Raw genomic sequence first — 10114 nt, 5'->3', positions numbered from 1 at the left:
CCCATTGCTTGTTTTTCTCAGGTTTGTCAAAGATCAGATAGTTGTAGATATGTGGCATTATTTCTGAGGCCTCTGTTCTGTTCCATTGATCTATATCTGTGATTTGGTACCATTACCATGCTGTTTTGGTTTCTGTAGCCTTGTATACTTTGAAGTCAGGTAGCATGATGCCTCCAGCTTCGTTCTTTTGGCTTAGGATTGATGTGGCAATGTGGGCTGTTTTTTGGTTCCATATGAACTTTAAAGTAATTTTTTCCAATTCTGTGAAGAAAGTCATTGGTAGCTTGATGGAGATGCCATTGAATCCATAAATTACCTTGGGCAATATGGCCATTTTCATGATATTGGTTTTTCCCACCCATGAGCATGGAATGTTCTTCCATTTGTTTCTATCCTCTTATTTCATTGAGCAGTGGTTTATAGTTCTCCTTGAAGAGGTCCTTCACGTCCCTGGTAAGTTGTATTCCCAAATATTTTATTCTCTTTGAAGCAACTGAGAATGGGAGTTCACTCATGATTTGGCTCTCTGTTGGTCTGTTATTGGTGTATAAGAATGCTTGTGATTTTTGTACATTGATTTTGTATCCCGAGACTTTGCTGAAGTTGCTTATCAGCTTAAGGAGATTTTGGGCTGAGACAGTGGGGATTTCTAGATATACAATCATGTCATCTGCAAACAGGGACAATTTGATTTCCTGTTTTCCTAATTGAATACCCTTGATTTCCTTCTCCTACCTAATTGCCCTGACCAGAACTTCAAACACTATGTTGAATAGGAGTGGTGAGAGAGGGCATCCCTGTCTTGTGCCAGTTTTCAAAAGGAATGCTTCCAGTTTTTTCCCATTCAGTATGACACTGGCTGTGGGTTTGTCATAGATAGCTCTTATTATTTTGAGATACATCCCATCAATACCTAATTTATTGAGAGTTTTTAGCATGAAGGGTTTTTCAATTTTGTCAATGTCTTTTCTACATATATTGAGATAATGATGCGCTTTTTGTCTTTGGTTCTGTTTATATGCTGGATTAAAAATTAATTCAAGATGGATTAAAGACTTAAATGTTAAACCTAAAACCATAGAAACCTTAGAAGAAAACCTAGGTATTACCATTCAGGACATAGGCATGGGCAAGGACTTCATGTCTAAAACACCAAAAGCAATGGCAACAAATGCCAAAATTGAAAAATGGGATCTAATTAAACTTAACAGCTTCTGCACAGCAAAAGGAACTACCATCAGAGTGAACAGGCAACCTACAAAATGGGAGAAAACTTTCACAACCTACTCATCTGACAAAGGGCTAACATCCAGAATCTACAATGAACTCAAACAAATTTACAAGAAAAAAGCAAAGAACCCCATCAAAAAGGGGGCAAAGGACATGAACAGACACTTCTCAAAAGAAGACATTTATGCAGCCAAAAGACAAATGAAAAAATGCTCATTGTTCCTGGTCATCAGAGAAATGCAAATCAAAACCAAAATGAGATACCATCTCACACCAGTTAGAGTGGCAATCATTAAAAAGTCAGGAAACAACAGGTGCTGGAGAGGAGGTGGAGAAATAGGAACACTTTTACACTGTTGGTGGGACTGTAAACTAGTTCAACCATTGTGGAAGTCAGTGTGGCGATTCCTCAGGGATCTAGAACTAGAAATACCATTTGACCCAGCCATCCCATTACTGGGTATATACCCAAAGGACTATAAATCATGCTTCTATAAAGACACATGCACACGTATGTTTATTGTGGTACTATTCACAATAGCAAAGACTGGAACCAACCCAAATGTCCAATAATGATAGACTGCATTAAGAAAATGTGGCACATATACACCATGGAATACTGTGCAGCCATAAAGAATGATGAGTTCATGTCCTTTGTAGGGACATGGATGAAATTGGAAATCATCATTCTCAGTAAACTATCTCAAGGACAAAAAACCAAACACCACATATTCTCAATCATAGATGGGAACTGAACAATGAGAACACATGGACACAGGAAGGGGAACATCACACTCTGGGGACTGTTGTGGGGTTGGGGGAAGGGGGAGGGGAGAGGGATTGTATTAGGAGATATACCTAAGGCTAAATGACGAGTTAATGGGTGCAGCACACCAGCATGGCACATGTATACATATGTAACTAACCTGCACATTGTGCACATGTACCCTAAAACTTACAGTATAATAATAATAAAAAAATTTAAAAAAATAGAAAAAGAAATTATCGGAAATAAAGAATATGTTTTTCTGCTTCAAAGAAAACAAGAATAGATGTCGTTATTTCTTGCATACTGTCTGAGAAATCCTTTGAGATTGTGTGGTAGTAGGATAACGAAGTAGATAAACTGGATATTCCAGTTCCTGTAGCAGTAGCCATTCTTAACCCTATAAGTAGGGGTATCAGTTGTATGGCTCTGCACTTACAGACCTGAGCTTTGAGGGGTACCGATAAGGTCTGATTTCCTGGGGCAATGTTAATGTTGGGACTTAGAAAGACTAAGGTGCAGGTGCCTGTCAAGTTAGTGGGGAGGCAGATATAGGTCATTGTTCCACATAAGAATATGCCTTGTCTGGGTAGACAGAACTTTGCTCTGGCTTTTAAAGGAATAGGGTACACTGCTTTTTTCTTTACTATTTCTTTCTCTCTCTTTCTCTCTTTGACTCCTTCTTTGTCTCTTCCCCTCTTTTTAAGTCCCTCTTTGACTTTCTGTGTCTGTCCTTCTTTCTCTCTAACTCCTTCTCTTTGTCTCTCTGCTTCTTCCTCTCTCTTTCTCTTTCTCTGACTTTCTTTTTCTCTCCTTCTTGCTGGTCTTTCCCTACCTCTGCCAGTTGCTTATGCTGCTGTTCTCCCCTCTTCTTCCCATTTTGATGACTGTGGCCGTGTAAGAGTGCCACCTCCTTGTGTTTTTGCATTGCATATAACTCCATGATCTCCTTGAGGTATTTAATGGGGGTTCCCCCAGAGGTTAGGAACTCCATCTCTCCATATTGCAGCGTGGGCATGCAGGATTAGATAAGCATATTTGCTCTGTGTATACACATTTATTCTTTTTTCCTTTCCCAGTTCTAAGGCTTGGTTAAGTGCCACCAGTTCTGCTAACTGGGCATTGGTCCCCAGGGAAAGAGGCTTACTTTCAAGTATGGATACATCACTAACTATGGCATAACTGGCCCTTCGTATCCCATTCTCCACAAATGAAATTCCATCGGTACGTAGGTTAAGGTCAGGATTAGTTAAGGGGACTTCTAAGAGATCATCTCAGGTGGCATAAGTCTGGACTACAATTTGTTGGCAGTCATGCTCGGTTGGTTCCCCATCCTCTGGGAGAAAAGTGTCAGGGTTGAGCGCCATGCACATGTGCATTTGAAGCACCAGTCCCTCAACGAGTAGCACCTGGTATCTAAGTAGGTTGTTCTCTGGTAACCACAGACTTCCTTTGGCACCTAGTATACCATTTACATCATGAGTAGTCCAGACACTGAGATCCTTTCCTTGTATTATTTTGATAGCCTCTGACACTAAGATAGCCACTGCTGCAACTACCGTTAAGCAGTGAGGGCAGCCTTTCGCTACTACATCAATTTCCTTACTTAGGTATTCCACTGGTTGTGGGGTGGTCCCACGAGTCTCAGTAAGGACTCCAAGAGCTATCCCGGCTCTCTCTGTAAAGTATAAAGAGAAGTTTTTTCCGGTGGGAAGGCTTAAAGCTGGAGCTTGTACTAGGGCCTGCTTTAAGGTTTTGAAGGCTGTTTCTGCCTCTGGTTCCCATTCTACTAGATGAGCATTTGCCTTCTGGGTTTCCTTGATTAGAGTATAGAGGGGCCTGGCTATCTTATTGCATCTGGGGATCCATAGTCAGCAAAAGCCGGTAATTCCAAGGAAACCCGGCAAATGTTTTAACGTTTTAGGGTGAGGATAAGCCATTATAGGCTGTATCCATTCCTTGCTGAGGGCCCTGGTCCCTCTGGCTAAGATTAGGTCTGGATATTTGACCTGCTGTAGGCAAAGCTAGGCCTTTGTCCTGGACACCTTGTACCCTTGATTAGCTAGAAAGTTCAAGAGATCTAGAGTAGCCTGCTGGCATGAGGCTTTCAAACCCATAGCCAAAATAAATCATCCACATACCAAAGGACCAGAGTGCCTGGACTTGAGAAGTGGCCTAGATCTTGGGCCAGTGCCTGATCAAACATGTGAGGGCTATCCATAAACCCTTGGGGCAAGACCGTCCATGTTAAGTTGGGACATGTGGTCTGTGGAATCCCCAAAGGCAAAGAGGAACTGGGAGTCAGAGCACAGGAGAATACAGAAGAAGGCATCCTTGAGGTCCAGAACCATGAAACATTCTGCTCCCCCTGGTATTTGAGAGCTGGGTATAGGGGTTGGGTACAACCAGATATAGAGGAATTACTGCCTCATTGATGAGTCTAAGATCTTACACTAGTCTCCACTGACAGTTCGGTTTTTGTACTCCTAGAATTGGGGTGTTGCAGGGATGGCTGCATTTCCTTACTGAGCCTTGAGCTTTCAAATGTTTAACAATATTCTGTAATCCTTTATTAGCGTCATGCCCTAACGGATATTGTCTTTGATAAGGAAAAGTGGTGGGATCTTTCAACCTGATTTGGACTGTGTGGGCATTTTTTGCCCTTCCAAATTGTCCTTCCACTGCCCAGACTTAAGGGTTGATTCCCTCCTCAAGTAGGGGACAATAAATGGGTAACTTGTTCCCCATATTCATGTAGATAATAGCTCCAGCCTTGGCTAATATATCCCTCCCTAATAAGGGTGTGGGACTTTCAGGCATAACAAGAAAGGCATGTGAAAAGAGCAAAGTCTCCCAATTCCAACTCAGGAGATGGGAGAAATACCTGTTAACAGGCTGTCCCAGGATTCCTTGGATGGTAATAGACCTTGAGGACAGTCATCCAGTACAGGAGATTAACACTGAGAAGGCCGTGCCAGTGTCCAGGAGTAAGTCAATTTCCGGGCCCTCAATAGTTAAACATACCCGGGGCTCAGTGAGGGTGATGACGAGCTGGCACTTGCCCCAGGCACCCTCAGTCCTGTTGCTGGATCATCTGGTTGGGGGCTTCTGACCCAGGAAACTTTTGTCCTCTGGGGCAGTGCACCTTCCAGTGATTGCCTCGGCATAGTGGACATGGATGAGGGGGCAGCTTATTTCTCACTGGACAATCTTTTTTAAAGTGTCCTAGCAAGCCACACTGACAATAAGACCTACTGGTGACTGACCTGCTCCATTTTCTGTCCTGTCTGAACCACCAAGGTTTGTTTATCTCAGGGCCAGGACTAAGGCTGCAGCCTCTCTCTGATCTCGCTTTTCCTTTTGGGTCTGTTCCTCTTGGTTCCTATTATAGAACAACGAGGTTGCCAGGCTTCATAGTGCCTCTAGATTTTGTTCAGGGCCCAGGGCTTGCTTTTGGAGCTTTCTCCTGATATGTGTGGCTGATTGGGTAATAAATTTATCTTTTAGAATTAATTGACCCTTGAGGGATTCAGGTGAGAGGGGAGTATATATTCTTAAGGCCTCTCGTAGCCGCTAGAGGAAGGCAGAAGTATTTTCTTCCCTTCCCTGAGTTATGGTGGACATCATTGAATAATTCATGGGTTTTTTTCTAATTCTTCTTAGTCCCTCTAGAACACAGGTCAGCAGATGTTTACGACTCCAGTCCCCATGATCTGAGTCAAGGTCCCAGTGGGGATCCATACTGGGGATGGCTTGCTGACCAGTAGGGAATTTGTTCCTTTCTTCATCTGTCATTCTGTCATTTACTGACTAAGATACCAGGTATCTCCAAACTCTCAGGCTGCAGCTAAAGCCACATTGTTTTCATTAAAGGCCAGGGTTTGATCTAAGGGTAGCATGACATCTCTTCAAGCAAGGTCAAAGGTTTGCCCTAGATCATGTAGGACATCTATGTACCTATCAGGATCATCTGAAAACTTCCCCAGGTCTGCCCTGATCTGCTTTAAATCAGAGAGGGAGAAGGGGACATGAACCCAGGTTTGGCCAAATTTCCCTCCCCCTACAGCTTGAAGGGGACATAACCGATAGCCCAGAGGGGTTTGTGGTCCTTTGGAGATTTCTTTGCTTATTTCCTTCTGGGCAGGGGAGATTAGAGGAGGGTTATCACTAATAGGAAGGGGATCTATAGGGAGGCTAGGATATAGGGGTAAGCTGAGAGGTCCTCCTGTGGGATGTAAATTGTAAGCTTTGCATAGTTGTGTATTCTCCCTCAATGAAAAGAAAGCTTGGGCATAAGGTATTTCACACCTTCCCTCTTACAGAAAAGGTCAAGCTACAGGATAGTACTGTAATTTCTATTTCCCCCAGGTGGCCATTTTTCCCCATCAGACAGAGAATATTGGGGCCGAGCCATAGTGCAGAAAAACATAAGCCACCTCTTTTTCAGGGTTTATGGGTTAAATTGGTCCCAATGACTTAGGATGCATTTCAAGGGTGAGCCTGTTGATGCCTGAGTGTTTCCCACCTGAAAGACAAAACTGCCTGTGGTTTTGGCTTGTTTTGTTTCACTCCCTGCCCTAGAACCCACAACGGTCCCTGGACCCTGCTGATCAGAATACTTGCACTCACCAATGCAGCAGCAGAAACTACCCCTGCCCAAGAACCCACAATGCTCCCTGGACCCTGCTGGTCAGAATACTTGTGCTCACCGATGCAGCAGCAGAAACACTAGTTTTCCTCCCAGACCACATGGAGAACCAAGGAAGGTCGGTCCTTACCAATGCATTCTCAAAAACCTGCACCATTGCCTGTCCTCCTAGACCACAAAGAGGACTGACTGAGAAAAATCGGATTTAGTGACCCCTACCGACACATTCTCAAAAACCTGTTAGAGTCCTAAGCATTCACCTGTTGGTATTGGGACTTTACCCCTGTCCTATAAAGATGTTATGCCCCAAAAATGAAGTGGAGGGCCATACTCTGAGGGAGGGAGGGGATCTCCAGGGTTGGAAGAGTGACACCTTTTGTCCTCACTTACATGAATAGGAAGGATACAACTTCTGAGGCTCCCCATATCCTAACTTCAGGAATAGCTTTTGTTAGGCCTATTAGTCTGAGAAGGGATCCTAAAATTCCAGGTAGTCCCCACTATGATGGGGCTTTGGGCAAAAATTATGTCTTTCCAATTGGTGAGCCTGGGTGCCTAGAGAAAGTAACAGAGTCCTGGAGTTTATACTAGAAGTCATTCTTATAGGAGAAACTAGAAAAGCACCAGAGACAGGTAACAATTTTTAGAAGCAGGACTAACCTCAGAGAAGAGAGGCAAGACGAAGTTTGTGTGGCAAGCATTTGGACCCAGGGGGCAAGGGTCAGGATAGATAAGATAGATGGGTGAGTCTCGCTTGGGTGACATGCCTTTGAGAGTTCTGCTTATGGCTGCAGGGTCAACCAACATGTTGTCAGGATCCCAGAGCTCTGTGGCTTTCCTCTCTGTTGACCCTTGGCTCAGCCCAGAAGTACAGGAACAGCAGAAGCTTGTTCTAGGCAGACCAACACTCCCAACTCCAAAGAGTTGGGGGTTGCTAGAGAGCCTTTTTCCAGAAAGCCTGACACCCGTGTCTTTAGTCTGGTGGCCGCACTAGTTGCTTTTGGCTGGCCGACAGGTGCCTGGTATTTAGACCCTGAATTCTAAGGAAAATAGGACAGAATAGCAAGCAAAAGGTGTCCGATGGTAGTCACTGCTTGGTGACAGGCGATAGTCCCTTGGTGGTCGCCAAAATGTGTCTGGAATTGGTGGGTTCTTGGTCTCACTGACTTCAAGAATAAAGTCGTGGACACTGGCGGTGAGTGTAACAGCTCATAAAGGCAGCATGTCCGGAGTTTGTTCCTTCTGATATTCAGATGTATTCAGAGTTTCTTCCTTCTGGTGTGTTCTTGGTCTCGCTGGCTGAGGAGTGAAGCTGCAGACTTTTGAGGTGAGTGTTACAGCTCTTAAGGCAGCACGTCTGGAGTTGTTCATTCCTCCTGGTGGGTTCGTGGTCTTGCTGGCTTCAGGAGTGAAGCTGCAGACCTTCGCAGTGAGTGTTACAGCTCATAAAGGCAGTGTGGGCCCAAAGAGTGAGCAGTAGCAAGATTTATTGCAAAGAGCAAAAGAACAAAGCTTCCACAGTGTGGAAGGGGACCTGAGCAGGTTGCCACTGCAGGCTCAGGCAGCCTACTTTTATTCTCTTATCTGGCCCAACCACATCCTGCTGGTTGGTCCATTTTAGAGAGAGCCAATTGGTCTGTTTTACAGAGAGCTCATTGGTCTGTTTTGACAGGTAATTGGTGCATTTACAATCCCTGATTGGTGCGTTTACAATCCCTGAGCTAGACACAAACCTTCTCCACCTCCCCACTAGGTTAGCTAGATACGGAGTGTCGATTGGTGTATTTGAAAACTCTGAGTTAGACACAGAGTGCTGATTGGTGTATTTACAAACCTTCAGCTAGATACAGAGTGCCTACCAGTGCATTCACAATCTCTTAGCTACACATAAGGATTCTCCAAGTCCCCACTAGATTAGCTAGACACAGAGCTCTGACTGGTGCATTTACAAACTTTGAGCTAGACACAGAGTGCCCACTGGTGCATTCACAATCCCTTAGCTCCACATAAAGATTCTCCAAGTCCCCACCAGATTAGCTAGATACAGAGTGCCTGTTGGTGCATCCAGAAACCCTGAGCTAGACACAGGGTGCTGATTGGTGTGTTCACAAACTTTGAGCTAGACACAGACTGCTGATTGGTGCACTTACAATCCCTTGGCTAGACACAAAGGTTCTCCAAGTCCCCACTAGACTCAGGAGCCCAGCTGGCCTCACCCAGTGGATTTCACACCAGGAGGCAGGTGGAGTGCCCGCCAGTCCCTCACCATGTGCCCGCACTCCTCAGCCCTTGGGCTGTCAATGGGACCAGGTGCCATGGAACAGGGGGCGGGGCTCATCTGGAAGGCTCAGGCCAGGCAGGAACCCATGGTGGGGAGGGGGGGGATGCAGGGGCGGGAGCCATTGTGGGGGGATGGGTCTGTGGGGACAGCGGCTTGGGGGGCGGGTTGGGGGGAAACTGGGGTGGCAGGTGGGGTAGGGACCACTGGGCGGGCGGGTGTAGGGGCCGGGAGACTCAGTCATGGCGGGCTGCAGGTCTGGAGCCCTGCCCCGCAGGGAGGCAGCTAAGGCTGGGCAAGAAATCCAGGGCAGTGCCGGTGGGCCAGCACTGCTGGGGGACCCGACGCACCCTCGCAGCTGCTGGCCTGGGTGCTAAGCCCCTCACTGCCTGGGGCCAGCAGGGCCGGCCGGAGGTTCTGAATGCGGGCCCGCCAAGCCCATGCCCACCTGGAACTCTAGCTGGCCAGCAAGCACCCTGCGCAGCCCCGGTTTCCCCTCGTCCCCCCTCACCCCTCCCCGCCCCCTGCCTCCTTCTCCATACTTCCCCACAAGCGGAGGGAGCTGGCTCCAGCCTCGGCCAGCCCAGAGAAGGGCTTCCGTGGTGCAGCGGCTGACTGAAGGGCTCCTCAAGTGCAGCCAGAATGAGCGCTGGGGTTGGGGAGGCACCGAGAGCGACCAAGGGCTGCGAGGGCTGCCAGCACGCTGTCACGTCTCACTAAGACAGAGATTCTCAAGTTTTTCCAGATCACAGCTCCCCTAGTAGCTCTGTAATTTTTTCATGGCACATACAGGTCAAAAGAAATACCCCAAAATTTGTTTATGAATTGGGTCCAAATAATTTACCAATTATTTATGTCCTGAAAACACCTTGGCCACTTCAGGAAAAAATAACACAGACGGACTGAAATAAAAATACATTTAATTTATTTTCAAATGATTACAATTTTTTTTTTTTTTGAGATGGAGTCTGGCTCTGTTGCCCAGGATGCAGTGCAGTTGTGTAATCTTGGCTCAGTGCAAGCTCCACCTCCCAGGTTCACACCATTCTCCTGCCTCAGCCTCCCGAGTGGCTGGGACCACAGGTACCTGCCACCACGCATGGCTTTTTTTTTTTTTTCCTGTATTTTTAATGCAGACAGGGTTTCACCGTGTTGGCTAGGATGGTCTCGATCTCCTGACCTCATGATCCAC

This window comes from Pongo pygmaeus, chromosome Y, assembly GCF_028885625.2.
Source record: "Pongo pygmaeus isolate AG05252 chromosome Y, NHGRI_mPonPyg2-v2.0_pri, whole genome shotgun sequence".
NCBI classification, from domain to species: domain Eukaryota; kingdom Metazoa; phylum Chordata; class Mammalia; order Primates; family Hominidae; genus Pongo; species Pongo pygmaeus.
The sequence above is the reverse complement of the archived record's forward strand: the minus strand, read 5'-3'. Positions refer to the sequence as shown.